Source organism: Pteropus alecto, unplaced genomic scaffold, assembly GCF_000325575.1.
Source record: "Pteropus alecto unplaced genomic scaffold, ASM32557v1 scaffold25, whole genome shotgun sequence".
NCBI classification, from domain to species: Eukaryota; Metazoa; Chordata; class Mammalia; order Chiroptera; family Pteropodidae; genus Pteropus; species Pteropus alecto.
In genome coordinates, this window is record NW_006441955.1 from 17,065,011 (window position 1) to 17,082,918 (window position 17,908).

General features: G+C 41.2%; 2 long non-coding RNA genes across 2 annotated transcripts in view; one reads left to right on the forward strand and one right to left on the reverse strand.

Moving 5' to 3' along the window:
• The window catches only part of LOC112485765, a 30,503-nt gene extending 14,989 nt beyond the window's left edge, over positions 1-15,514 (reverse strand). Inside the window, exon 1 of the long non-coding RNA XR_003048533.1 lies at positions 14,981-15,514. This is a non-coding gene — a long non-coding RNA (uncharacterized LOC112485765). The remainder of the gene's footprint in view (positions 1-14,980) is intronic.
• Positions 1-17,908, forward strand: part of LOC112485764 — a 57,855-nt gene that overhangs the window by 27,732 nt on the left and 12,215 nt on the right. The gene's annotated exons all lie outside the window — the stretch shown is intronic.

Consider the following 17,908-nt stretch of genomic DNA (forward strand, 5'->3'; position numbering starts at 1 on the left):
CCATGCTTGGGACATAGAGATTTTGAGGGCACTGTCTACAGTCCAGAAGGCACTTATCATTTTGCAGGTCTTGTCTCCTCACCTCTGTAGCATTCCAGGAACCACAGGTAGGTGCCCTCTCCTCTGTGGCTCTGACATGGCGTGTGTGGTTCCCTTTATCCTAGAGTCCATAGACTCTCTGCCCTCACCCTCTTCTTCAAGTCAGCCTGGAATGTGTCTATCTGGTGTAGAGAATAGCCTTTTGTCTTCAAGATTCTCCATGACAAACTATCTTCATCAAGTTTTCTAAAGATTGTTTTGTCACCAGTCCTGCTAGATTCCTTCCCAGAGGCAACTAGCACACAGCTGACTACCTGTTTCATTGTCAGTATACAGAGGAAGTTACATATGATAGATTGAGATATCAAAACTGCCAAAAATTGAGGTATTGAGTAAAAAGAGAATGTCCTCTTTTAACAAAAAGTTAAAAAAAAAAAAAAACCCAGCAAAAAAATATTGATCTCTCCTCTCTCACAGAGGTAATTCTTCTCTTCTTGCCCCAAATCACTCTGGGTTGATATTGCCTTTGGATGCACAGCATGAAAAGCTGGTTGATCCATCATTTCTTCCCCACCATTTCCTTTCTTCCTCCTCACAAGGAACATTATTCCAGTGTTTTTCTTGCTGTTCACTGCTTACAAACCAGTTTGCTTCATTACGAGCCATTTTCTCACCCAAACACATACATCTTCTTTACCTAGATCCTTTTCTGTCTCTTACCTAATTATATCATGAAATTTTTCTCTCTCCAGACTTGTCATGAGTGCAAAATGACCCTAATTACAAATGATGGGCATAACGATATTCTAATGACACACTTACAGCTAAGAAAAAGAGAGCGTAAGTGTTCAGGGAAAATGAAGACATGATAATAGCAGTGCCATCACTTGCAAAGTCCTTCAAAGTCCTCAGAAGTCTCCTTCAGACTCTCCCAGAAAGTTTGCATCTACTTCTCTATCTTTCTCTAATCATGCCTGTCCCACTTTAAGTAGCACAGTACAGGATAAGTAAATTCAAGTATTCGCCCATACCATTTGATCTGTGGGAAGAACTTTAGAGATAATTTACACTGAGGAAATTAAGACTCAGAGAAATAAATGTACTTGCTGAAGAACATGGTTAGCAGATGAAGGGTAACAGAATATGCCACCCCAAAACATGCCAATTTGTCATAATGATTATTCTGAGCTGAAAGCAATTGAGAAGAAGCAAATAGGAGAAAAGCCCTCTGCCTTCTCCCTACTCATCTAAAAGCAGGACACAAATTTATAAAGGTGTCTCTCCTGCTTTCTCTACCTGGAAAGACAAAGCTTAATTCCCAGAGACAAATGTAGACCCTTATCAATGGAGAAGACGCAGACATAACAAAACTTACTCTCTTTTACCATGCTTTTTTTGATAACCTCCCATCACTGGCATTCCCTATACTTTTTTTCCCTTTGTCTTGAGCTGAAGATGGTATTTAAACCAGGGTTCTAAGGCACCTCAGAGAGTTATTCAATTTTCCCTGAGTATCTTTCGTGTATATGTGAGAAATACACGTGATGTATATACGTTAATGCACTTCTGTTTGGTTTCCTCCTGTTAATTTATCTTTTATTACAGGGGTCTCAGCCAAGAACTCAGAAGGGAAGAGGGAAAATCATTTTCCTCCCCTATAGCAGTGACAGGATTTGAACTAGGTCTCCTTCCTCTTCTCTGAGTGCTCATACTAGCACAAAACATGTTGTCCTCTTATACTTCGATGCCTAATTTTTCTGTCTGATTTGCTAATACTGGTGGCCAATAGGGTTTATCCATTCATTCAGCTAATATTTACTGAGTCCCTACTATGTACCAGACACACAGTGTTTAACATAATTAAGTTCTGGTGGTACAGAGGTGAACAAGACTGGCATACTACTTGCTATTGCTGGGCTTACGTTCTTCTGAAAAAAGCACAAAGAAAAGCAAATAACTAATTAAATGCAGTGTCTCATGTGGGAGTTGATAGGTTTATAATGGGAGCACTCAACAGTGCTTACTTGGGACAAAGCATCCCAAATTGAAATCTAACATTTTTATAACAGCAGTATTTTAGCCAGATTCAGATTCATGTCTACATTTTGGTGCTCAGACAATATTGTCTGTGAAATCATTAAGTATCCTCTATCTCTTTTCCTCCAGCTCTCAGCTCTGCCTCCCTCTGCAGTAGCTTCATGATTATTCAGGTCTCCTCATCAAAATAAAAGGAGAATCACAAGTAGCTTACCTTTACCAGCTCAACAACCCTAGTGGAAAGAGAAAGCCTCAAGATGGTTTGGTTGGCAGAGACCTCAGGTAGGGTTCCCACTGACAAAGCTTGGGCTCTGTGTCCATCCCTCGCCTAATCGTGTGGCCAAGGGAATGATACGTTTCGATTGGTGAATCCTAGTAGTCATCTCCTTCCAAATACTTTTTACTATATTTTTTAAGTTAATTCTTTGGTGGTTTCTCTAGGATTCACTATACACAACTTAGAATCAAGACATTGAATAAAAATAGGAAAAAAAATATTCCTCAAAGGAAATATTAGGATGCCAGTATCATGAGAGAAAATAGATACTGAGTAAGCCCAATATGCAGGGAGCTCTGAGGGTAGGAACCGCAGCTTTCCTTTCTCAGTTCCCTGAATCCAGCACGTAGTAAGTACTGAGTACATAGTGAATGATTGAACTCAGATATGTGTGATCCCTGAGTCATACTTTCTACTATCTAATTATGGAGAAAGAGCTGGATTAATTTTAGGAAATAGGAAGCAGTCTCTAAGAGAAATATAAGCCGCTTGTTCTGATTGCTTTCTCCTTCCTCTCCTCCTCCTCTCTCTCTCTCTTTCTCTTTAATTATAATACCATAATCATAAAAGTAGATCTGAATAATGATTTAAGCATAAACAAAGAAAATGAAATGTTGCCCCAAGCAGAGATCAATCTGGTTCCTGCAGAACCAGAGAGAGGTAGACCAGGAGACTTATAACATAAAGAGTGAGGGTGCAATACAGGAAATTTAACATTGAAGAATAAAAGAGTTAATGGCAGGGTAAAGGCAAAATAGGTGGCTAATGGGAGATCTTTGGAGTAAAAACAGAAAGGGGAGCAATTCGTATTGCTTAGGGGGTGAGATTCAGATCGATGCATGAATTTTACTTGGAGGCAGATTCTAGCTTGATATAATGAAGTCTTTTTTTTTTTTTTGATGCTGGCATTTTATTTATTTATTTATTTATTGACATTTTATTATTATTATTTTTTAACATTTAAAAAAAAATTTTTCCTCCCTCCCTTTACCCCCCTCCCCTCTGGTAACCACTAGTCCATTGTCCATGTCCATGAGTGAAGAAGTCTTTTTAACCATTACATAGTCTTATGAAAGATATGTGTATGATTATAATAATAACAGCTTTACCGTTGTCTTAGTTTAAACTTCCCCAGAAGCCAACTCTGGGACAAGTCGTTTATTTGGGAGATGAAGGGGATCATGGGGAATAAACTAGGGGGAGTAAACTAGAGCGTGCGAGAGAGGCTACGTGGTCAGGAAAGGGCACTTAATCAAGCCAACCACCACTGTGGACAACTGGAGCTTCATCCTGTGGAACTTCTGCAAGCAATGTGAAGCATGCAGCTCAAAGCCGTTCTGCTCCTGGGACAAGGGAACAGAGATATTTAAACCCTGACCCCTGACAGCTACTCCCAGGGAGCATTCATTCTCTGCCTCCTGGGTGGCAGTGAAGGCTCCAGCTGCAAGAGAAGCCAGGACCCGGTCCGAGGAAGTCAGGTTAAAGTGCACTAAAATGGTGGGGATGGGGATCTGGATGGGGCACCACTACTGCCAGTTACGCATTTATTGATTCTTCCCAAGAGCCTTCACTGAAAACATGGCCCTACTGACACCTTGGTTTTGAACTTCTAGTTTCCAAAACTGTGAGAGAATAAATTCTTGTTGTGTTCAGCCACTCAGTTTATGTAATTGTTTTATAGTAATTTTTGTACTGAAATTAATATAAGCTATGTGGTTAAAATGTCTCTGAGCCTTAGTTTCTTCCTCTAGGAAATGGGAATAGCAGCAGGCACATATAATAGGGCTCTCTAAAGCAGCTGGTTCATCAATGTGAGTTCTATTCCTGAAGATGTAGAGGGAAAAGCCACCTGCGGCCACCTGCGGCAACCCTGCATGGGCCTCTCTGCTACTCATTGGGCCTGTGTGAACGGTCAGCAGCTCCTGAGTAAATGAGCTCTGGTCTGTTGGTGTGAGCACGTTCCTCTTTTCACAACTGGGGCTTCCTTCTGGTTCTTTCTTTCCAGAAAGAGAAAAACATCTGGGGGCACCAATTTCTCCTGGAAACCAGACTCGTTTAAGCTGGCGGTAAGTGGATTGCTGCCCACAGGAGGGCCGCTGTTTGACGTCAGAGCCGGCTGGGCACTAATTAAGGGGTTACTGTGTTTACGGGAAGATAGGAAAATAAATGTCAAGACTGCAGTGCTCCGGCAGCTGTTTCACAGAACAGAGGCCAACTGTGACACCTCTTATCTGAGAGTGTAGAGGGTCTGACTGCTCAGGGCCACCGGGTCGCTCAAGTGGTGATGGCATACAAGGCCTGGTGCCCAAGAGGGGAGCGGTCTCTCTGTTCTCTCGGCTGCTCATCTTTTCCCCATGCGTACTTTGTTACAGGAGGGGGAAAAAAGAAATGAGGAAAATTATCTAGTTAATTGAAACATTTATAAAGAAGCCACGTTTCCAATTTCTAGCCCGGCTGCTCATGATCCCCTGTGATCCCGCTGTTGGTATTTGCAACTGATAAATCAGTCATTCTAAACAGGTCCTAAGAGGCTGCTTGGATTTGGAGGGACAGGAAATTAAAGAGACTTGGGAGGGAGGCTGTCAGCCCATACTCCCACCCTGGCCCCCTGCCTGGCAGTGGCTATGGTGGGAGAAAGCAAATGGAGGAGGAGAGCCGGGAAATTGAGGGCGATATTTGGCTCTCAGAGAGCCACCAAAGACCCAGGTAGACCCCAGCCAGGTCTGATGGTGGCAGTGCAGGAATTGATTGCCCAAAGTGCCTAGTCTGAAGCTGGCTACAAATCAAAACCTCATGCTTTCTGCCAGACTCTGAGTCAGGACTTTAATTAGCTAGAAAGGTCGAAAGGACTGAACCCCCACACTGTCATCCTGACCTATAGTCCCTAACTCTGGAATCCTTCTGTGGCATTGAGCCCCTGGATATCCAACACAGAGCCCCAGATTCAAAGGGAAATGAAAAAACGGACAATTGGGAAAAGGGAGGTGGCACCCCCCAGAGAAAAGCAGCTCTCAACAGGGCACAGTTCTGAGGAAGGGACTCTGATGAGAAAATCAGTCTGGCACCTATTTGAATTTAGCAGAATTAAACTAAAAATTAATTGCAGATATGTTTCCCAAAATGTTTCCATTTTTCTCATGTATGAGGACTGAAAGTTCAGCAAGAATTAAAATGATAACTATTACAGGTACTACTTATGAAGTGCTAATACATGTCTACAAGTCTGCATACATTTTCTATATTCCTTACAATAACCCTGCAATGTAGGTGTGATTGTTCTCTCTGAATAGATGAGAACAGTGAGGCTCAGAGATCTAATTAAAGTGTCAAAGATCACATGATGTGTAAGTAAGTGCAAGAGCCTGGAATCAAATTCAGCCTGATTCCATGGTCCATCATCTCTCCCTTCTCTTGGTGTCCCAGTTAACTATTGCTGCGTAATAAGCCATCCCGAAAGTCAGTGGAGTTAAAACAACTATTTTATTATGTTTATGACTCTGAGGGTAAGGATTTAGACAGGGCACGGTAGGGATGGCTCATCTCTACTCCACAATGACTGGGGTCTCAGATGGGGTGACCCCAAGAACTAGTGATAGCTGAGATAGTTCTACTGGTGCTATATGTCTGGAGTCTTAGTCCTGACTTTCCATTGGGTTCCTTGGTTTTTCTCCACATCACATCTACTGATATCTAAAATCGTTTCTTCGCTCACACAGCCAGTGTTTGGATTTGAATGGCTGGAACAGCATCAATTTCCCTCTCCATGCAGCCTCTCTGTGTGGCTAGCTTGGGGCTTCCACATAGCATGGCAGCCTCAGGATAGTCAGACCTTTTATGTGGTGACTGGCTTCTCCAAGACAGATAGGAAGAGGCAGGAATTAGAAGGTGCCGGGTTTTTAAGTGTTAAGCTTAGAAACTGGCACAGTATGACTTCTGCCATAATATAATGGCCGCATGAGTCACAGAGCCGGTCCAGATTCACTACTACCTCATTAGACGCTCTGTGAGCATCATCTCCGCTCCTTACCAGCAGCCGCATAACATAGGAGCTTTTTCCCTTAAATTAGACTGTTGCGGATGACAATAATAATGCCTCAATTTTGATTAGCTTTTTAGACTTACAAAAAGCTTCCAGCTGAATCTCTTATTTGAGCCTCACAATAAGACTTTGAGGTGAGCAGAGCAGGTTGTACTATCCTCATTTTAAGAAAATCAAGAAGCAAAGAGGCTCACCAGAGATATATGGTGAGAAAATGCCCAGCCTCCCCAACTCCTCACAACCTTTTAACTACAGCAACAATGAGCTTTCTCTGCCATACCTTCTGCACTGCTAATGTGCTCTCATTTGTCATATATCATTTTCTGCAGCTTGAAAAAAAAAAGCATTTCCAATGGACTTTCAAAATAATGGCTCTGTTAATAAAATAATAGGCTGGAAATGATAACTGCATTTATTAAATTTAATGATGAAGAAAGATATGTGTTTTTCCTTAACTAAAGTTAAAAATTTGTTTACTTGGTTTTTGTTGAGGTAAAATTCACATAACATAAAATTAACTTTTTAAAGTGTATAATTCAGAGACATTCAGCATATTCACAATGTACAACCATTACCTCTATCTAGTTCCGAAACATTTTCTTCACCGTCAAAGGCCCTGTGTTCTATAAGATTTTTATAATAATTTTGCCTCATATGGAAAATCAAAATGCTTTGCAGGTAATTATTAATGCTAGGTTTTATTAAAATGAAAAATACTCTGTCTTTGGATTCAGACTGACCTGGGTTTAAATAACAGCGCTTCAATTTTCTAGCCTTGTGGATTTCAGAAAGGTATTTAACTGAGCCTGTTTCTCATTCCTCGTAGAAGGGAATAATGATGTCTACTTAGAAGGAAAATTATGAGGATGGGTGAGATAATGGACTTCAAGCACCTCTTACAGGGCATGATTCTCAGTGGTTGCCTAAAGGATGGTAGTTGTTATTCATAGTGTTAATGACCAGAAAAGAGTTATATCTCAGGAAAACCATCATAACTGCTGGTCCTGAGACTCCCAGATGGAAACTGGAAGTGTGGATCTAAATGATTTCTATGTTCTGATATTTAAGATGATAAATATCTAACGGGTCTATCTTCCGTCCCTCTCTTTAAAAAGCCTCATTCCTTCTCCCTACTCACCTCCCGACACACAGTGAATTTCTCATCTTGATCAGAAAAACTTAATTTTTTCAATGGCTTTATTGAGATAGACTTGATATGTAATAAACTGTACATATTTCAAGTATACATTTTGATGTTTTGACACATGTATACGCTTCATCATGATCAAGATGCTGATGTATCATCACCCCTAAAAATTTCCTGATACCCCTTTATGATTGTCTCTCCTATCCTTTTCTACCCTCTAAGTGATGTTTGAGATGTCCCCTTATGTTATATTTTTATTATCCAGAATATGTAGATACACGGGTTTCCTCAGGGCGGGGACTACATGTATTTTGCTCATAATTGTATCCCCAGCAACTAGTGGAATACAGGAAAACAAATATTTGTTATATTAATGAATAACCTCTTTGTCCCTCTACTCCTGAGGCAGTGATACTTAAGCTTTGTTCTCTGAGCGCTATGGTGATCGATGCCAAGACAGGAGAGAGCTCTGGGGCCAGGAGTGTCTGGGAGCATTTCACAAAGGAAGAAAATTGCTTTGAGGCTCTGATGATGAAAAGAGCTTGCTGAGGAGGGCAGAGCTAATGGCTTGAGCACAGGCCAGGAAGTAATCTGGGAAAGATGAGAAAGTATGGAATGGATCTTCGACAATGTGGTGACCGATGTGACTGACAAGTGATAAGGATTAGGCTCCTGGAGCTGCAGGGAACTGGAGCCTTTGTGAAATAGGAAAACAAAAATAAAAACAAAGCAGGAGCTGCTGGTAACTTGGCTGAGAATTAGAAGACATTAGAGTTGGCATAGATATTCAAGATTAGACAAAACTCTATAGTGCAGATGAAAAAGATGAACTCCAGAGAAGTGAGATAAATTTCTCCAGCTCTCATAGTAGAATAGTGGGAGAACCAGGGAGAATCCAGCTTCTTCTTTGCCTGCTTTACTCATTCATCTTTTACGATTTATTTATTTACTTAATTTTTTCACTTAATTAATTTATTTTACTTAATTTATTTAACTTAATTGAGTTCCTACAATATGCAAGCACTGTGCTAGGCACTGGGATTACTGAGATGAAAAATATAGTCCCCGGCAACGATGAGCTCATGGTCTAGTGAAAAGACAGAAAAGGTCAGAGTGATGCAGTGTGAGAAGAATTTTACCTTCCGGTTATGGCTTTCAAGATGGAGGAAGAGGCTGAGAGCTAAGGAATGCAGGCAGCCTCTACAAGTTGGAAAGGGTGAGGAAACATTCTCACTTAGAGCCTCCAGAAAGGAATGCAGCCTGCCAACACCTTGACTTGAACCCAATGAGACCCATTTTGAACTTCCGGACTACACAACTGTAAGATAATATACCTGTGTAGTTTTAAGCCACCAAGTTTGTGGTAATTTGTTATAGCAGCAATAGAAAATTAATACAACCCCTTTCTAGCTATAGAACCTTGGAGATAGTAACTTAAATTCTCTGAACAACTGTTTTCTCAATACATAATAGTAGTACTTAACCCTTGACTCATTGTGAGGAATAAATGAAGGACTAGAAATAAAGTGATTAGAGTGATGTCTGGTGTTATGAATTAGATCCCTCACTCCCAGTTCCTATGTTGAAGCCCTTACCCTCGGTACCTCGGAATGTGACTGAATTTTGAAATGGGGCCTTTAAAGAGGTGATTAAGTTAAAATAAGGCCAAGAGAATGGGTCCTAATTCGATTGGACAGATGTCCTTATAAGAATAGGAAGTTTGGACACACAGAGACACCAGGGATACATGCACAGAGGAAGGGCTATGTGAGGTCATAACAAGAAGGTGGCCATCTGAAAGCCAAGGAGAGCGGTCAAAAGAATTCAAATCCGTTGAGTAACCTGGAGTTGGACTTCCAGCCTCGGGAACTGTGAGAAAATAAATGGTTGTTTCAGCCATCAGTCGTGGTACTTTCTCATGGCAGCCCAAGCAAATGAATACATCAGCCCAGGTCTGCCCGCAGGTTGGAACACTTGGGATTCTGTCTGCACCTGTTTCAGACTCTATCTTCTGATATACAGTAGGATTTCTCAGGATGTGCTGCTTATTTTGAGAGACATGTTCAGAGTCTCTGGACTACAGAGTGAGTGAGGGTACTTCAGCTATCCATCTATGAATATTTTCCTCTCTGGCTACACTCAGAGGATATAAAAAACCATCTGACAGATGAGGGCCCCGGCGGTTACCATGGTGAAGTGGAGCAGAGCCGAAGACTGGGGTGTGTGTGTCACTGTCTGATACTTGAGCCCAGTGAAATGTCAGCTTGGCTTGTGTTCGTTTCGGACAATATTTTTATCCACTTTTTTTTTTTTTTTTTTGTTAACCCAGCTAAGTCATTTAAAAAACTTGTCTAGGTCCAGTTCTGATCACTGGGTGTTTTCACCTTCAGATAGAAAGCTCTTTGAAAACAAGGACTGAGCGTTTTCTCATTTCATTCCCTCTTCCTGGCCTCTATCTTTCCCTCCTTCACCCTTCACATTCCCTATAGCATCCAAACCTGTGTCTGTCACTGAGCTGATACTCTAAAAGTATTTGTCGGGTTGAGTTGAATTAATTAACCTTTAGAGATATTAGGTTTTCGTGTTTGCTTCTGATTTTAAAAAGCACTGACAATCAATTTCACTAGGAGTGTATAGTTCATTCAAGTGGCGAGATCTGATATTTGGTTTGTGGTCACGGCAGGACTGAGACGTGTGAGCCAAGCAGAGGCCAGCGCCAGGAGCTGAGTGCACAGACAGGGCCTGAGAGCAAGGGCTGTGGACTTGGCGGGACCTGGGTTCACATTTCAGGGCTGCAGCCAACTCCTTGTGTGCCTTGGCCTTTTTCATTATACTCAAAATGGGGGTTCTAATACTTGATTCATGGGGTTCTTACGAAGCTTACTGGAGATGGTCCAGGTAAAAGCCCTGCTTCTGGTGGTCAGTTAACAGCTATCATTGTTATTATGACACTGGGTTTAGTCTCCAACTCAGCGAGTTTGGGCACTTGTTTCCTGATCTCTAATATTCTGGGAAACCTTCTCTCTCACTATAGTCATGTCTTGGGGTGGGTGTGGACAGACCACAGACCTGCATCTCCAGCCAATCCATCTGTGGTTTCCCTTCAATAGGGAGGCTTCCAGAGGCAGAGATGGCAGAGATGTCTGGGGAAGGCAAAAGGTGGAGACTGGAGAAATTTCCAAGGTCAGGGACCTGACAGCCAGAGGCGAACCAGCTCAGACCAACCTGGAGGCTGCAGCTGCCCATGGGGCTGGGTGTGAAAAGTAGCCTCTTGAACATGCAGTGCCAGGCTCTGGAAGGAATCAGCTGGGAAACAGAGACTCCAGGATTACCCAGAGAGCCAAGAGCAATGGGTAGTTGTTAAGACACAGCTGGCTTTGCCCCTCTGCAGGCTCAGTCCGGTTTCTCTCTCCTTCCTTCCCTTCCAAATCTTGGTTTTTGCAGAAGCTGAGTGGTGGGGTCTGCTGGATCCTTTCATATTCTCTGGCGGCTCCAGCTCCAAGCTTCAGAGCCCTAAGTGGAAGCTTTCCTCTTGCTTCCACCCCTGCAATCCCTACCCATCCTTGCACCGCCACCCCCACCCCACCCAGTCACTCTCCAGGTCACAGAGGGGCACTTGGGTTGGATCTATATGCCATGAAGGAAGCCATCAGCGAAGGGGTTTACATCAGTCCTTAAATCCTTCCAATAGCAAAACCTCCCAGCATTTATTGCATACTTACTGTGTCAGGCACCTTGCCAGGCACCTCAATCGCTTTGTCATTAATTTCCCAACAATTATAGGAAGTACTTCTTTATTGTGATTGAGAAAACAAGTCCAGAGAAATTAAGTAACATGCTTGAAGCTTCACAGCAAAGCCAGGGTTTGAACCTATCGCCATAACTTCAGAGGGTGTCCCCCTCAGTGTGGAGAGGCAGGATGAGGAGAACAGGGGTTTGGAGACAGTGTGACAGTTTGAAACCTGGATCCACCACTTTCTGACTAAGCAAATGTGGGAATATTTATTGATCTCTCTGTACCTCAGTTTCCCCATCTGTAATGATGGGGATGATGACAGTATTACTTCCCTCACAGAACTGTCAAAGGGTTATACAGGTTAATACATGTAAGGTGCTTAGGTAAATGTCCAGCATGTAGTAAGCACTCAATACACGTTTGCTATTATGATTAAGCATGACATCAGGGTGGCCTCTGTGTCATGGTGACTTCCCTGGAAAGCTGCCTGAAATCTCTACATCGGAGAGAGCCTGGGGCTTCCCCAGATCACAGTGCACTCTCTGGGATGCCAGATGCGTTTTCTCCCACAGGCCTGGCCAGGATCCAACAAGCCTTCACGAGGGCGAGAATGAGGCTGGGGCGGAGGGAGACCCCATCCCTTCTCTGCTCCGCTTTCTGGCCTTTCCCCTCTTACACACTTAGTTTTGGCAAAATGAATGATGAGAAGGAGCTGAATACCTGGATTTGCATCCTAGCTCCACCTTTTACTAGTAGTTACACTTTTAGACAATTTTTTTTAAAACCTACTATGCCTCAGTTTCTTTGTTTGTAAACTAGAAACTGGCAAAATGGAGGGCAACGAGAGGGATAAGGGCCTGATGGGGGAAAGCCATGGCCCCAGTGTCACTGCCTTCCTAATAGATTTGCCCTAGGTTCCATAAGAGAAGAGCTCCTTAGGGCCTATGAGAGCTGAACTTCTTTGAGAGACTCCTCATCTGTGGTCTCCTTGATATCTTTAAGTTCCAAACACTCTAGACAAAGTCAAGGTTCAGTGCTGAGCATGACTAATCACCAGGGAAATGTAAATTAAACACACAATGAGATACTATTACCTCACGCCTGTTAGAATATCTATCGTCAATAAATTAACAAAGAAAAAGTGTTGGCTAGGATGTAGAGAAAAAAAAAAAACACCTGTGCACTGTTGGTGGGATTATAAATTGTTGTAGACCCTGTGGAAAACAATATGGAAGTTCCTCAAAAACTTATAAATAGAACTGCCATATGACCCAGAAACTCTACTTCTAGGTACTTAAAAAAACACTCCCCCCCAAAAAAACTTCAAAAAAACAAAACAAAACACTAACTTAAAAAGATATATGTACTCCCAACCACTGCAGCATTATTTACAATAGCCAAGACATGAAAACAGCCTGTGTCCATCAGTGAATGAATGGATAAAGAAAATGTGCTACATTCCCAACTAGATAAAGTTTTCCCAAATGCTGTTCTATGAAACACAGATATGTTATAAGACAAAGATCTGCCAAATAAATGTTATTTGGTCAATTAAGCTTAGAAAGTGCTGTACTCCATATTTCTCCCCTCTCAGGTATTACAAGGTATATTATTTGACTAAAGGCTCTGAGAAGTCTTGCAATATAGAAATCTGCCTGTTTAACTGATTGCCCTTGGAACTATTTTCTTATATAATACAGGTATCTTTTGGTACACAATTATTTGAAAACTGCTGAATTACACTGTGAGCTTTTTGAAGGCAGGAGCCATGTCTTGTAAATATTGTCATCTCCTAAGTGCCTAGCAAGTTTTGTACACATAAACATTGGTCAATAAGTCCTCTGCCTATTTTTTTTCTTATTTTTCTGAGGTTTATTTTCAAAAGAGCAAAGGCTTAATTGTAACTTAATATTATTGCCTGTAAGTCATAATGAATTTATTTCCCTCTTTACCAAGATTAAACCATGGCAATTTGTAATGATTTATTCACAAATATGATGGAATCATAGGATTGATTCTAATTTAAGCTCTGTCACTCTCTAGCTCTGTGGCTTCACCCAAGTTACTAATTTTTGGATGGCCTAAGAACCCTTGATTGCTGCCTGCCAAACTCCGTTCTTCTGCAATCTTTTATATCTCCAGAGATTGGCACCACTGTAAACTTATTTGCTGGAGACAGAAACCTAGGTACCATTTTGGATTCCATATTCCCACTCTCACCCAATCCACTAGCAATTACTATTGATTCTACGACCAAATATACATTATATCTTAAAGTTATCCAGTTCTCCCACTTCAATTGTCAATTGGATGGGGTCACCAACCATTATCTCTTACCATAACTAATAACCACCTCAACAGTTGCTTACTACTTGTTTGTCCCCTCCACCTATAATCTGTCTACCACAACATCAGCCAAAGTGATCTCAGAACAGAGATTCTTAGATTATGGCACTCTTCTACTTAAAAATTCTGCAACCTTTCCATTGTATTTAGAAAACAATTCAAACTCTTTATCATGTATGTATATCTTTGCTAACTTTTGCTGCTGCCTCTTGTTCATTCTTTCTTTGCTCTCTGCATCCCTGATATATGAGTTGTCTTTCATTTTTCCAGACAATCCAAGCTTCTGTCACCTAAAAATCCTTACATATATTAGTTACTCTGCCTGAAACAGTGGTCAATCTACTCTTAACATTCAGGGCTCTTTCTTATACTTTCAGTTTCAGCCTAAATCCTATCTCCCGACTGTCACCAGGCAAAGTAGGTATCTCTCTCTTCCCTAATTTTTCTCTATCTCTATGCCTTGTTCATTTTCTTTAAAGGAGCACTTGTCACCATTTGTTTTCTGTGTTGGTTTTGTTGTTGTTGTTTGTGTCCCCAATGAAATACAACCTCAATGAGCCAGAGACCACGTCTGTTCTTTGTATTCCCAGCACCTAGCTGAATGACTGCAAATACACAGAAGGTGCCCATTTAAAAAAAAAAAAAAAAGCTTCATTTTTCTCAATTTGATAAACATGAATATTATTTGTCTTATTTTTAGTTGAGCCTTACCACATACCTTTAAACTTGCTCTAAGGAATAAATTCATACAAAAACTATTTACTGAGTCTGTACAATGTGCAAAGCATTGTACTAATAAGTGTGATACATCTCCAAGGAGTAGGCATTCTGGTGCCGTGGAGAGAGAAGTCTGGGCTTTGGAATCAGAAAGACCTGGATAGTACCAGCTCTTCTTAACCCTCACTGTTCTGGTTAAATGTTACTTCTCCTGGCCTTCTCCTTTCAAAAACAAAAACCAAATTATTATCTTAGCTGTCCTACTTATGTGCCCCCACAACACTTGATTCTCATATCCTAGCATTTATCATTGTAGGTACTGGTCTGCTTACTTTACTTTAGTTTCCATCAGATTCTTGGAGACGATTTCCGTCATGCTCACTTTTATTATCTCTGCCCCACGCCCCCACAGTTGTCTCCATAATCCACGGGGGTTATGTTCCAAGCTGAAACTAAAAATAGTTCCAAACCCTATGTATTGTTTTTCCCACATACATATTTATGATAAAGTTTAATTTATAAATTAGGCACAGTAAGAGATTAATGGCAATAACTAGTAAAATAGAAAATTATAACCATATACTGTAACAAAAGTTATGAAAATGTGGTCTCTCTCAAAATACCGTATTGTACTATACTCACCCTTCTTGTGATGATGTGAGATGATACAGTGCCTACGTGATGAGATGAAGTGAGTGAATGATGACTCTGTGACATAGTGTTGGGCTGCTACTGACCTGACCACATGTCAGAAGGAGGATCATTGAACCACAACGTCATGTCTTCCACTCACAAATTTAATGACTTTTCCATCTTAACTAAGTATTTATCATGCATTGTGGCCATAACTTTAGCAGTTTAGGTACAACAGCAAAACTAGCGGAAATATCTTTTTCCTTGCTCTCAATTTCACAAATAGAAGATTTGTTCTTACCTTAGATCTTAGCAACCTCAGCATGTGATATATATATTTTTTCCGTATGAAGTAGAGAACGTTTATCTCTTCACTTAAAGGAAACAAAGACTTTACCGCTTCTCTTTGGCATATTCGAATGGCGGGCATCATTACTCTTGTTCTTTGGGGCCATATTTTAGTAAAATAAGAGTTACTGGAATAGTAGTGTGGTATCACCACAGTAGATCTGATAACTGAGATGGCTACCAAGTGACTAACAGGCGGGGCACGTACACAGCGTGGACACGCCGGACAAAGGGATGACTCACATCCTGGGTGGGAGGCAGTGTGACCTCGTGAGATTTCATCATGCTACTCAGAATGGTGCATGATTTAAAACTTATGAATTGTCTGTTTTTGGAATTTTCCCATTTAATATTTTTGGAGCATGTTTGACCTCAGGTAAATAAAATGGCAAAAAGCAAAGCCACACATAATGGGGACTACAATAAAATAGCATAGGCCTCATCTGTCGAGTATCAGGTGTTGTATGTTTGTATACCCTCAGAACCCCAGGGCAAGATTCCCTCCCTCATCAGAGGGGTAAGGAAAAGGTAACAAAGCACCCATACCTACTTACCTACACACACACAGACACACCAAGTAAGTAATCATGCCCTGCACAGAATAGGCTACACATTTTTCTCAATCATGAATATGCATAAAAATAGGCCTCAGAGTTTTAAACAATGTTAACTCTGGGTCCCACTCTAGGTCCACAGAATGAGAATAATAGTGGAGAAGCCCAAATGTGTATATTTTTGTAAAATGTCATTACTGATTCAGGTAAATATCCAAGACTAAGTGCCACTGCGGTGATTATGTGATAATCCTCTCTTGACTGTCTAACTTATGGGGACCTTCGTGCCCTTTCTGGTGAGATGGCTCAAAGGACAACCCTGTCATCCTGGAGGGAATGTCTGACAGAGACTCTTGCCCAGGGATGACCAACATTTAGCCACAGCTTTCAAAACCCTCCTAAAAACCTCTGCAGACACTGCTAATTGATCATGGCACTCTTTCTAGCTAAGCCTGGCCTCTGCCTCAGAATCCTCATCAGCTACTACCAGTTGATGAATGCTATTGTGAGAGACGAAGCCAATTTTTCCCCTCTGCCCAGCTGTCCCTGATTTCTGCCCTGTGATGAAGAGAACTCTGCTGCCTGTGAGTACTTTTGTAGCTCTCCCCTTTGCAATTCCCCTCTCAGTACCAGGGTATCTCAATGGAAGAATCCCTTTTCTCTCAACTCCTACAGTTGGCCTGCCCAGGGGCCAACTCTCCAGGATATTTTTTAATTGTTTCAGGCCATTGACCATACCACTTTCTTACCTTTAATTACCTTTTTTATGCGGTCTTAGTATGTCATACTATCATTATATTCCTCTGCGTAGATTTAAACCTCTGGTTTAGATCCATGTGGAAATAAGCATATGTAATAAAATTATCTGGTATAGTAGAGAGAACTCAGGATTTGGCATTAAGATGGGATTCCCTGACTCAATCTTATTGAGTCGTGAGACTATAGGCAAGTGATAACTGTACTTTAGTTTTATTTGCCAAATAAGAACAACAATATGTCTTTCCAACATTATATAATGTTACATTTGTAGCATACATAAACACATTTGAAAAGTTAAAACTTTAAGGTGTTTAATAGCAGTGTGTAGCTATTTCCTGACTCTGCCAGAAAAATATCCCTCTTTTTTCCAGAGCAGCTAACTAAATAGGGCACCTTTTCCAAAGAAGCAGCCATAGCACACATTCCATTACGCTAATGTACATTCAATTAGAATGTAAAATGGGAACCATCGACTTTGAGGTGTTAATGAGTTGCCACTTAGAAGGACCAGGGAAGCAAATTAAGTGTACATGCATAAAGCATCAGAATTGCCAACTTTCTACCCGACTGGAAACTGGGCTGTTCAGGTCCTCTCCTCTTTTTCTCATCCACCAATGTAGAAGCTCCAGCTGGTGCATTTGGTCCAGTGAGTAATCCTGGCTTTCCTGCTGTACCCCGACCAGACCCAGCTCACTCCAGACTATGGCTAAGCAAATGGAGCTGAACATGTCCTGTACTTGGTTTCATTGGCAAGAGGATGGAGGTGGGTTGGCCACAAATGAGTTGGAATACCTACTTCACTCTCACTGGAAAACATGCCTAAAAACCTTCCTTCTCTCTTTGCTGGTATACAGAAAAGAGTTTTGTTTTGGGGTGGGGGGCGGGGAAGAATGCTCCCTGCAATATTATAAATAACATTCAAAGAGTTAAAATAATGAGAATTAATCATAAAATAAGAAAAATAGAAAACTGATGATGATGTTATGTAAATAATCAACTATGTGCCAACACTGTGCCAACTGCTCCAGCTATTTAGTCATTTTAAAATTTAAATTCAAATAAAAAACCTTATATGTAGATGGTTTTCAAAGTTATTTCTAACATCGCTAGCTATTAGGGAAATGCAAATCAAAACCACAATGAGATACCATCTCACACCTATAATCAACAGGACAAGTAATAACAAATGCTGGAGAAGATGCAGAGATAAAGGAACCCTCATATACTACTGGTGGGACTGCACATTGGTACAGCCACTATGGAAAGCGGTATGGAG